Source organism: Coturnix japonica, chromosome 7 (assembly GCF_001577835.2).
Source record: "Coturnix japonica isolate 7356 chromosome 7, Coturnix japonica 2.1, whole genome shotgun sequence".
Taxonomy (NCBI): domain Eukaryota; kingdom Metazoa; phylum Chordata; class Aves; order Galliformes; family Phasianidae; genus Coturnix; species Coturnix japonica.
In genome coordinates, this window is record NC_029522.1 from 3,474,397 (window position 1) to 3,486,667 (window position 12,271).

Genomic DNA, 12,271 nt, shown 5'->3' on the forward strand with positions numbered 1-12,271 from the left:
CTAAACTGGTTAAAGGAATAAGCTCTAATTATGGCTGTGTTTATGCTTAATAAGTTGGAAAGCACAGAGGCACCAGTGTGTAGGTGAGCCCCTGCTTTCCTGCACATGGGCCATGCCAAGGGCTCTTGCTTTGCTGAGCTGCAGATTGCCTGCCTCCTCAAAGCGTGGCTATAAGTGATGATAACTGGGGCCGTGCTGCACGGGAGCGTGGTGAAAGAAAGGAGAAGAAAGGAGAAGAGCCCTTCCTTTAGTGCCAGGTCTCCCTGGCAACATCTGTGTGAAGCAACAAAAGAAAACCAGTGCCAAAATGTAAGTTGAGAAACTGTACAAATCTCTAATCACTAAGCAGAGCGTAGCCACAAGTCTGTCCTTTGACAGGAAATGTACATAACCAAGAATTAAGTGCAACAAAAGCAAATACAAGGCAACTCTGTTGTGCATTCTGGAGGTTCCTCTTTCGCTGGCTGCTCTGAGCTTTCTGAAGAGCCCATAGGCAAGTAGCAGAGTGTAGAGAGGGAGATGGAGGCAACGTATGAGTTCTCATTAGGAAAATGGCAAGGTGTCTTGTTCTCCCCTTTCTGCAAATACTGAGGGGAGCTCTGCTCAAAAGTCCAGCAAAGATGTGCTTGGGGTTCCTGCAACAAGGAAGCAGAGGGCTTTGGCCTGCCAGCCAGTGAAACATGGTCACAGTGCTCCAAACAGCTAGTCTGCAATGCGGCGCGACAGAGGGATGACTCTGTGGCAGCCCAGACTCTTGATGAGATCGTGCAGAGTGCTATGTGGGCAGTTTTCCCTTTAATGGAGAGCACTCCCTTGGAACAAGTGCTTGGCACCAGATGAGTGAGGAATGAGATGGCTCTAATCCCATAATTTAATTAGAGCTGCGCGGAGCTGCCTAACGTAATGGCCATTGCCCGAGCTGGCCACAGGGCTGGCTGGCTGGCTGGCTGGCTGCTCCCCAGGCTGGCAACCTGGCCCTCCTGCTCCTGATCTGCCACACATGGGCAGTTTGGTGTTCTTTCACCCCTGGTTTGTCCTATTTGTCTTATTTCTTTGGGCAGCTCCCCTCACACTGAAATCCCAGTGCCTTCAGAGAGACCTGTTGGCTGTCCCTGTCATAGATAAGCAGCCATCTGTAATGAAAAACAGGTTTGATATGCAGCCTTGCCCCAGACTGGAGCCAAACCAAAAGACACGCTCTGGTGGTTGAAAAGGGCTCTCCTCGTCTTACCATGTCAGTCTGAATGTCCTGCATGCTCTCTAGCTTTGTGCAGAAACGATAGGGCATGGAAAGCAAAAAGCAGAATATTTGGGGTCCAGCAGACAGTGCTGATGTTTCAGCTCAGGAGGATCTCAGCACACGTTCACTGCAGTGGTCACCTCTCTCCAGCAGAGCTCCCAGCCACCAGCTGCTTTGCTTGCTGCCTCATCTTCTTCCTGAGGGAAGCATGAAGGTTAAGCATGCTCTGAGATCTGTCTGCGACTGGCCCAGCATGAGGTCTTGGTCGGAGCCTTTCTGTCCTGACCCTGACCTAAGCACACCTGAAATCAGTCCCAGTAGCCTCTCAGGGCTCAGTCAGCCATAAAGCTCCCCTGGTGCAAACAAATTCCTGCACAGGAGCCCAGGCCAGCCAACAGCAACATGCCTAATTAACAATAATTGGCTCCCTGCCACGTATCTCCCAGAGCCAAGCCTGCACCCACCCCAGTAATTGCTGCCCCATTATATTTTCCGGATGCTCCACGGTGAAAGGGAGCTTTGTAAGGGAGCTCTGAGAGAGTCTGGGATGCACGAAGTCCTGATGCAGGGAGAAAGGCAGGCTGAGGGGCATCCTGCTCTGCTCCCCAATGCTTCAGCAAGAACTTACAGCCCAGAGAGAGAAGTTCAGACATCCCACTAAGCATCCTGGCCACGCGGAGATCTTATTGTAGGTGCCCATCTCCCCAGCCCATCATCACAGCCCCAGCTCAGCTGCTCCAGGACAGTCACATCAATGGGCAAACACAGCAAATACGTAGGTGCACAGCTGCTTTACTACTGCAGTAGTAGACCTCCCTGCTAGTGGGGCAACTCAGAGACAGGAGGATGCAAACATGGGCATACGTGCATCTCCCCATACCTCGTAGTCCAAGCTGCTGCCTGGCCTGCCCAGAGCATCTATGGGAAACCACCTCAAAATATTTACTCTCTCATTGGCAACTCTAGGTAAGGAAAGAATGTAATGATGTCTTGTTGCTCATGAGTAATCCAGGCCTCACTGACTTGGTCTGCAAAGCATCAGGCGAGATTCTTCCCACCAATTTCTTGTTTTTTTTTTTAACAGGGAAATTGCATGTGCAGTTACACCCAGCAGATGCAGAAGGTCAGTAGGAAATTCTAGGCTTCAAAATCCCCAGACTGACCCTGCCAGCAAGTTCTGTTCCCATAAACAGCTTCTGCTTCCTCCAGCCATACACATGCTGCAGCACTTCTGCCTTTCCTAGCAGAGCCATTCTGCCCAAACCCATCTGTGTATCCTCCCAGCACTGCTGCACATTGCAGGTGTTGCCACACTGCTGAGTCCTGGTGCCCTGCTGGTGATGGGGACCAAGCATCTCTCCCTATGTGCTGGGTGTGCGGTGAGGCTCACTGCTAAAGGCCAGCAAACACTCTGGTCACCCACAGCAGGCATGAGATGGGCCTGAGCTCACATTCACTCATTCAACATCTGTGCCTAGGGAAGTGATTGCTGCAATCAAGCCATGCCTTTTGAGCCTGCACCACTTTTCTAATTATATAAGGGATGCTGTCAAGAGAGAGGGGAAAAAATCACCAGTAAAACAAAAGGCATTTCTGAGCACTGATTAGTTTCCCACAACTCCATTGCCATCAAGTCTCCAAACAATTTGGAACATGCTATTGCATCCTAAGCAGCTTCTGGAGTTGGGAGTTGGGAGGGATACAGCACTATCATCCTCCTGCAGGAAACTGATACACTGCATTTCTTCTTTCCTTTTCTGCATAAAGGTCAGCATAAAGGTTTCTGGTAGCACTGAGGAGGTTTCCACATCCTGTCACACATCTGGTAAGCCCTTCCAGTCTGAGGGAGAAGTCTGGGGGTATCATTACATTTTAGTCATCAGTGTCATGGCCAACAAGATAGCCATCTTCTTCCTCCACCGTGTCTGACCTCAGGATAGGCAGCAGCCAAATCTGCTTGCTAAGGATGACTAAAGCAGACGGTCCAGCACTTAATCTAGCTTTCATCAACCCAGGAATGCCCCCACATCTTCTCCAAATAAAGGGTCTAAGAGTTGGTTTTTGCCAGTACGCCTTACTCAAAATCCAGGCCAGTCACCCATGGATAGTGTTATCACAGTGACACCCATATAAAAATAGAATGATAGAATCATCTAGGTTGGAAAAGACCTTTGAAGATCACAAAGTACAACCATCAACTTGACCTGCTGAGGCACATCACTAAATTATGTCCCTCCATGCCAAGTCCATGTCTCTTACATATATATTCATCTCATTTTATGCCATTGCAACTTTCCTACAGAGACAAGTTTATGTTTTTATCTTGACTGTGTTCCTCCCACCCTGGAAAGCTACACTGTGTTGCTTCACAAAGACGCTGTGAAGATGAAACACTACAGCAATGTAATTAAACCAGAGACAGATAGAGATAGCCCTAAATTAAGCTTCCCAATAGCAGTTCCCTAATCAGTGGGCAAAAGGAAACATATACCACAATTTACAATGGTCCTCGTGCTAAAATGCCTTCTATGAGCAGATGCAAATGCAACTTAATTGTAGATGATGATACTAAGAAAAAAGCCAGGTAATGAACTTCAAGGAAAAAAATAAGAATATAGGTCCTCTGCCAAGACTTTGCACTTCATAATAATCTCAGCCCTTGGTAAGTTACTTCAGGTTAGAAATGAACAAGCTTTGCCATAAAGGGAAGTTGGTGACTAAAACCCTGTACATTTGTCAATTGACAAATATCCATCAGAAGCTTGATATGATAGAGGGAGCAACTGACCATAAACAGAAAACAGTAAGGAAAATAGCATCCAGTACACACTCAGCTTGAATAGCAACCAGGCCTTATTAACCATAGACTCAAACCCTGCTGGCTGCATGGCACACCTTCAAAGCAAGCTAGCAGTGGCTGCATTTCATACGGTGCATAAACATGGCACTTGGGAAGTGAAGATGGTAAAAAATTAGTTTTGGTGGAAATTAGACTGAGTTGCTTTAAAGCTACCAGGCTGTATTCTTGGAACATGGCCATGAAGTCACTTCCTAAGGGCTACTGAAGAGCTGGAAGGTGGGAAAGGTTTTGGATCTGAAAGGGTAAGAGGTCTTGCAGGCCAGACTTCTCAATGGCCTGAAAGAACCTTTGCATGAATAGGGAGAAATAGATTTGGGGTATATCTGGACTAGAAAGTGCAGAATAAACGTGGGTAGGTCAAGACCAGCCCACAAAAGGCCAGGCCAGCAAGCTCTCACTCTGTAGCCTGTGTTGAAAAAGGAAGATGCTTACGTTGGACTTAGCAAGAAGTTTCTACATGCATGACTGGAGAAAAAAGAGGTTCCTGCCTTGTGACAGGAGTCCAAGTGAGTCAGTTGTGGTGGGTGGGGGCATGAGAGGGAAGGGGATGTGGTTAGGGAACAGAGTGTGAGTCACCAAGGAAGCACAGTTGTTGATAACAGCTGGATAAACTCAAAGCAGAGACATGAGGTCTGCTCAGGAGTAAATTCAAGCTGTGATAAAAGCCAAAAACCAGGAGACAGAAACTCCAAGGGCTAAAGCACCAGAGTGAGTGCCTGGCAGAGGCTCTTCCTGCTTTGCATCTCAGCAAGGTTTGCAGAATGAAAATCTTGCAACAGACAAGGTGCAAAAGTGATGCTGGCCAAGTTCTTGTGTCTCAGGTTTCAGCAGTAGGTCGAGCTTTGTTCACAGAGATCAGTTGGGTGCTCTCCATTCTTACCTTGCAACCTCAGGTCATGACAGTGGTTGCACACTTCAGTCCCGCTGCACACAAACCCTACACACTTCCTTTTAGAGGTTCAGTTTCCTACAAGCCTTCTGTGCACTCTCTTGGATAAGACACATGAGCACACCCAAGACATGGGACAGCACAAGTTAATTTGAAGTCTGCTACTGCCTCCAATCCTCAACTGCTCTCAGTTGTTCAACTAAGTCTGAACCACCTTCACCTACATAGGATGTGAGTGATAGGTCTTCCCAAAGCACCATACAGCCCCTTGTGTGCTTCAGCCCAAGTTTACTTCTCTTTAAGCGACTTTAAATGACTTCAAATGTGTAAAATGTTTCAGGTCTCCCTGCTACATTCCCACCTTTCCTGCCAAGCCATTTGGTGTGAACTGCCTTGTTGTTCCTGCGGAGCTGGGGCTGCCTTTGAGCAACCCAAAAAGGGGGATGGTGAAAGTTGTGCATTGAAAGCCACTAGAAATAGAAGCAGATTTGGAGACATTATTTCTCCATATTTATGCATGTCAGGGTATTCATTGAGATGAGTTCTCAAACAGACTGGAAAAGTAATTTACACATTTTACACATTTTAAGTCGTTTAAATCACTTTACATGATTTGCATGTATTACAGTGCCTTGATCACGGTGCTTAGTGCACAAAGAGCATGAGAAATATGCTGGCAGGGCTGATCAGTGCAGCCAGCAGCCCAGGCCTCTCCACCTGACAGGACCAGGCCACCTCTCCCCCCCTCCCAGCTCTCAGCATCCCTTGTACATGCCTAAAATCTCCCTCCAACACCCCACACACACCCCAAAGCCCTATCTAAGCCTGTCCTTTCAGCTGGCTTTGCTCCCATTTCCTGCCTCTCCAGTAAATATTTAGAGGCTGAGACTCATTGCTTTGGCCAGTTTGAAACATGAGCCAGTTGTTGCTAGCTAACAAAAAAATGTGTCACAGTCACAAGCTTGCTTTCATGCAGCTGTCACCGCTGTGACCCTCCCCGTGCAAGGAAATGGGACAGAAGCTGGGACAGAGTGGCATAACAGGCAGGCAAAGCAAGGATTGGGCAAGAGATGAACGTCTGGAAACAACAGCTGTGCTCCTCTGTGCCCTTGTGGTCCTTAATGCAGTCCTGCCCACAGCTCTGCCACATGCTGGGACCATTGGTGTCTTGCTGACTGCAGCAGCTTATCAGGGCCTGGAGCAAGGCTTACTGATAAGATAGATTGGCACAGGGCCATAGTGGGTTATCATGTGCAGGAAGGAGCTTCCCTTTGCAGGGGTAGGACCAGGAGAAGGCCAAGTGTGTCCATCAGAGACAGAGGACAGGGAGGTCAGCCTCTTTGCAGTCACTTTTTGCATAACCCGCATTATTTCTGACTAATAAAGTCTCTCAGAGTGGAGCTGCTGAAGGGAGAAGCATTGCTCTTAGTTCAGGACATGCAAGGGTCCATATGCATCTGAAATTGCCTATAAAAGCTGTTGAGGGCAGTTTGTGGAGCGTGTGAGCTTGAACTCAAGGGCACAGCTGTGCAGAGAACACATATTGCAGCTACCCCTCCATCATCCTGTCTCATGAAGAAGGAAGGCACAGACAGCAGGAAAAAGGTGTTAAAAACAAGCACGCTTGGAGATGCAGCTCCCCAGTAAGTCAATATCCACTGCAGGTGTGCATGGACACACACTGCAAGTTCAGCTCCGGCAAAGGAGTCTTGATTACTCTGAAGAATAATCACATTTAATGGAACGCACTGGGGGTGAATCGCTTTATGTCAAGCCTTTATTTGCCAAGATGTGCTATAAATGAATATTTCATTATGTTAACAACCCCAGTGGAAAAAAGAGATTTATGTTACAGCCTTTGAACTGGATACACTCTCCGGTGCCTGACTATTGTGAAAAACAGATCCCCCCTCTAACCACTGAGAAGCAACGGGAACCACAACCCTTCTCTGTGGGTTCTCAGCAAGAGTTCGCTTAGTTTAACTGAAAAAAATATACCTTTCTTTATAGATTTATCAGATAGCGCCTGCCTGTAAGCATTCGGCAAACACATCAAGGATGTCTTTGCTTGCCAGTGTTATCCTTGATTGCTGCAGTTGAGGTCTGGGGGGCTAAATACAAAGCTCTGAAGATGTGCTGAAGTGCAGTATCAATTAGGATGTCTTGTTCCAGGGCAGAACAGCCTCCTGGAAAGATAAGACTTCCTCTGTATGTTCTCTTAAGTCCATAGAACTCATTGCTCTGCTAGAAAGTCATCTGCACTCAGGACTTGGCATCTGGAGGGAGCCCTGTGCCAGGGAACGTCCTGGGCAAGGCTCAGGAAGTCCCATGGGGCAGAGGGACTTGTGAAGCTGCAAGCACACGGTTCTCAAGTAAGATACCTGCTGAGCGTGCACTTCTTACCCCTGCTCTTATCCACTGCCTCCCAAGGGCAACAGGAGCAATACTGCTGAGCAGCCCCAGGCCTAACCCTCCTTTGGAGAGCGACCCAACTGGTGCAGTGCTGGTAGGATGTTAGACAACTGAGGTGCTTACTTCTGGCACTGGAAGCACTTATATTAAGAGTTACCTGAGTTAGGCATTCCAGTATCAAACAGATCTGCAAAAGCCATGGGGGATCATTTCTTTGCTTAGGTAGCCTTAATGGTGCTCCTGTGTGGTAAGCTGGGAAGGCAGCTAACAGAGAATTTACAGGCTTAGGGAGGCTGAAGATGGAGCCAGCTAAGATGGTGAGAGATATACGTGCACACAGGTGAGTACACGCATGCTGGCAGAGATGTTGCATTGGTAAGGTGAAACCATTAGAATGCAATCTTCTCTTTCTTGCCAGTTTTCAGTCTGCCCTAGGCATGCCTTCACACTAGGACAGAAGTTTTCCTGGGTGGGAATAGCTGTACATAGGTACAGCACTTACAGAACAATCTCTATGTCCTCAGTAGGAAGACAGGAAGGAGAATATATTCATTCAAGCATAAATATTACACGTACATAACAAAAGTAGGTCCAAATGACTGTATGCAAATCATTGGAGCATGTCTATTTGGTTCAAGAACATCTTAAATATCACGAGTGGCTGCTGTGTTCCTATCCATATGATATATATGGCAGTAGGTGTCGGCCCCTGTGCAGGCTGTAGGGTGACATTTTGTAGGCAAAGTGTCAACAAAACACTGCCACAGGGGCCAAGCCTGTGATATTGCTTACTTTCCTCTTTTCTGGGTACAGAGAAAGTGCACCATCTGCCAGAACTCCCATTCTCAGAAGTGATGCAATCACAGAATAGGCACCCATGCAGAAGGAAGAGACGATATTAGAGAAATCTCTGTTTTATCCATTGAAATGCAAAGGGAGCTTGATGCACATCTCCATTTCCAAGCAGAGCTCTGTGGCTGCTGAATAAACATCAGATCAATTTGCTAATGAATGCCCTAATTACTGGTGTCTGGATAAACTAGGGTGAAATGGGCATCAGGGGTCACCCAGGTGCTTGTTGTCATGGAGTGAAGACAACAGATCCTTTTTCATAGTTACATCATATTGCCCCTTGGGATGGGACTGAATGTTTATCCAGAAACACTCTCCTTCCCATGCAGCTCTGAACCACAGTGAGATCCCAGCTCACGCTTGATCCATACCCAGTCTATGTTCACCTGTCCTGAGGCATGCCATCCTAATGTGTGGACCTTTCCCCCTCAATCCCATCCTAAGAGAGCTGCAAGTGAGGGACATGTCTGTACTCACATGGAGCCCACTGTCCCTCTGTAGGACAGGCTACTCCCCGTGAGCTATAGCCAACATGCTGGAGAAGGTCCAATCAAAGCCTTGCACAGAGGCAGCAATACATCCCTCTCTGCAAAATACATCTCTCAGGATTGCATTAGCAACATCCGCCTGTGCCTATAGTTATCCTGCAATTAGTTACTATCCAACTTCCTCTTCCTCTAGTAATTATGAGCATCTAGCTAATGAGAGAAGTTTTTATTAATAGATCCAAATGCACCACAAGTTACAGTATCTCACACTTGCTTCTGCCACAGTCTCCAAGGTCTCTCCATCCTTCCTGCGTGACAATGAGATTCTTTTCCATGTTGGCAATGCTCTCAGCTATCTCATCTGCAGAAGTGATCCATTCACTGCTCCATGTGTGCTCAGCTCATTAACGAAGATATTAATGAAGATGGGTTCCAAAGCAAAGCCCTGAGTAGCACTGTTTGCTTCTGAACTCATCCTGTTGATTCCCTTGTGAACTGCCTCCCACCCACTCAAAATTGTTGTAGTAATACTTGGGTTTGCCTACTTCATTAGAAAGAAAGGTCACCCATCAATAAAAAGTAAGGAGTTCAGCTGAGCTGAGCTGGTCACACAATCACTTGCTCAAAATATTATCGTATCTTACCTTGGCTAACATGGATCCTTCAGTTTAAGCAGTCTGGTCAGTAGATCAGAGAAGCTTGGGTCCAGAACAGAGCAGCTGTCCTCAGTCTGGTGAGATGGAGGCAATTCTGTGTTCATCTATGTGTAGGAGTCAGTGATGCTTCTACATCTGCAGAAGAAAATTCAATACTGATTAGCTCTTTGCTTTTACAAGGTGAGCATGCAGATGGGTCTGTACATGGAAAGAAAATAAGTGGCTCTCATTCCTTTGACAAGGATGCTCAATGACACATCGTTGTGTGAAGGAACATCTCTGGCACAGCCAGCATCACCTCACTGAAATTAGAACCGGTTCAAAACTACACTGAAAGTCTGAAGTGAAAACTAAACCAAATCTGACCCACGTTGGTGATAACAGTGATGAGCAATAACATGATTTACTGTTTTTACGAAAACTGGTCCTGTCCTGCATAGGCAGGGTGGACCTTTAAGGGAGAAAAGAAGCAGGATCTTGACCATTCGGACCAATTGCACTGATTTCAGTAGAACCAGAACTCCCCCTAATGCCTCACCTCAAAAGGAAGTAATGACAACTAACTGGAGCTAAGGTATTTGACCACAAGTGCAGAGCAAAACCTGCAGGCACGTGGAGAACACTGCTTACATAAGCAGTTCAGTCTGGGAGTTCACATTGTCCTCCTATTGACAGAATACTGACCATGTGAGTGGCGCAGACATTCCTTGGGCAGGGGGCAGGGAGAGAAGCATGACTGAATACTGCAGGACGGTGAGATTTCAGACAGGACCAAGAAGTGCAAGATCTTTCACATTCTTGCTAAGAGAACAACCTCCCAGGAATGCGTTATGAGCAATGCATGCTGTCACATTGCTGCCACCCCAGCAGCACCTACAAACCTCAAAAGGGTCACTGCTGAGTCCTTCAACAAGCATCTCTTACTGTACTGTTCTGATTGCCCTCAGCTCTTGGCAGAAGCTTCTACCAGACCGAGAGGTGCTAATTCAACATACTGCAGGCAAAAGAGAGATGATGACCCCTTAGAAATGCTCATTCTTTTTTTCCACAGTAATTTACATAAGCTCTCTGGGATATATATGACTGCTTTGCTCCAAGCAAGTCTGACCTGTCAGCGTGGATGAAAGATCAAGCGGCAGTGCAGCATCAGGTCTTCCAACAGTGCTGGCTGTGCTTGTGCCCATACGCTTTTGCAGTACAGGGTAAAACAAGCTTGGTGAAATTGGTTCAGATGAGCACTTTCTCCCTCACACATCCCACAGCCTAGGAGCAAGTGATTCAGTTGCAATCTCTAATCTGTGAAGTTGCAGTAACTTGGTTGGCTCTGCCTAAAAGTACCTCGATGGCCAGTAACACTGGAAATAATCTCCTATCCAAATAATCCTATCATCATAATCTCATCATCAAGGACTGACATCTCTCTTAGCTTTATGTGAAGCCTTACCAACCTGCATGCTGGCTGCTGGTATATCGCAGCCACAGAAAGCTTGTGCTCCCTGAGTGCCTACTGTATGGAAAATTACTGCCTGAGTTACTGCTGAAAAGGTGTTTTTTCCCCCATTGCTGTGCTCAGAATGCACTTCAGAGACTCCCCTGGGCTAGGCACACAGTCTATAGACTCACTCATCTAGACCATCTCTTCTTAAGGGGCAATAGAGGAGAGTCAGAGTGGAGGGCTGAGCCCCGATAGTCAGCATTTATGGTGCCTCAGAGACAGAGAAACTACCTCTGCTTTACCCCAGGGCGGTGAGGCTGAACAGAGCTCATCCAAGCACTAAGGCAATGCCTGGGTCTTAAAGTTTGCCTCTGCAGTGCATTTTGAACAGGCAGCAATCAGGTAGAGGAGGGCAGCTCCAGTAGAACATTACCAGCCTTGGCAGAGTTTCCCTTGGGCTTGGTCCAAAGAGGCCATTTGAGTTCATGATACGGAGACTGCAGAGGTTGTGCTTTACACAGTAGCTGTCTCACCTGGCATGGACTGGTGTCGTTTTGAAACATGCCCTCCCTCCCCAGCCCCTTCTAACACACAGCTCCAGCACAAAAGAAAATCTACAGGCTCGGCAACTGTAAGCGCCTCACCCCAGACTCCATCATCAGAGCTTCCTATTGCAGTGCCAGCAGCCTAAAAGGATAACTCACCTTTCCTTATGTATTTGCATAAAAACCACATCCACAAGCTGCTTGAGATTAATCCGGCGGATCTCTGCCATCTGCCAGCTGTGGTTTTGGAAACAGGTGTTCCCACTTGATTCTATGGCTTCAGGAGGTTGGACAGACTCCCCTGCCATGATGGCAATGTTAGACAAGATATTTGGCAGGTCTCATCCCCAGCACAGCATGTGGAGTACCCTGTGAGTCCCCCTGTATGAGTCAATGGGGTCAGTCTACAGGTGGTGAACTGGCAAGTCTGGAAGTCAGTCCCTGCAAGCTTATGGCAAAGGGATGGGTGACGGTGGGGAGGAGGCAGCCTCCATGCCCAGGATTTTCACACAGAAGCCCTAGGCTCACTCTGAACCTCTCAGGAAGGTTTATCCTCCTGCAGACATCAGAGAAGTAGAAGAGAGAGAGGCAAGTGTAGAGAAGAAGGAGGATGCCTTCTTGGTTTCTGGAGTTTCAGAGTGCTATGGACACTTAACCTAAACTTTTTTGTGGATAGGAGGCTTGCACCAGTTGTCCCGCTTTCACTGATACACACAATGATGTGGGGCTAGAAGAGGCCTTACTGCCCATCCAGTTCCAACCCCTGCCATCACCAGGGCCCCCTGCAGCCTTGCCTTGAACACCTCCAGGGATGGTGCATCCACAATTCTTTGGGCAACCTGTGCCAGGACCTCATCACTCTCTGGACTACAGGCTACTGCTTTATAACAGTCT

The 12,271-nt window shown here is 47.4% G+C and overlaps 1 long non-coding RNA gene across 3 annotated transcripts in view; it reads right to left on the reverse strand.

Annotated features, from left to right (window-relative positions):
- LOC107316385 overlaps positions 1 to 12,271 on the reverse strand; it is an 82,871-nt gene that overhangs the window by 8,480 nt on the left and 62,120 nt on the right. For all 3 annotated transcript variants that reach the window (XR_001556312.2, XR_001556313.2, XR_004307957.1), the window contains 2 exons: positions 9,386 to 9,532; positions 1,232 to 1,437 (listed from right to left, as the gene is read on the reverse strand). This is a non-coding gene — a long non-coding RNA (uncharacterized LOC107316385). The remainder of the gene's footprint in view (positions 1 to 1,231; positions 1,438 to 9,385; positions 9,533 to 12,271) is intronic.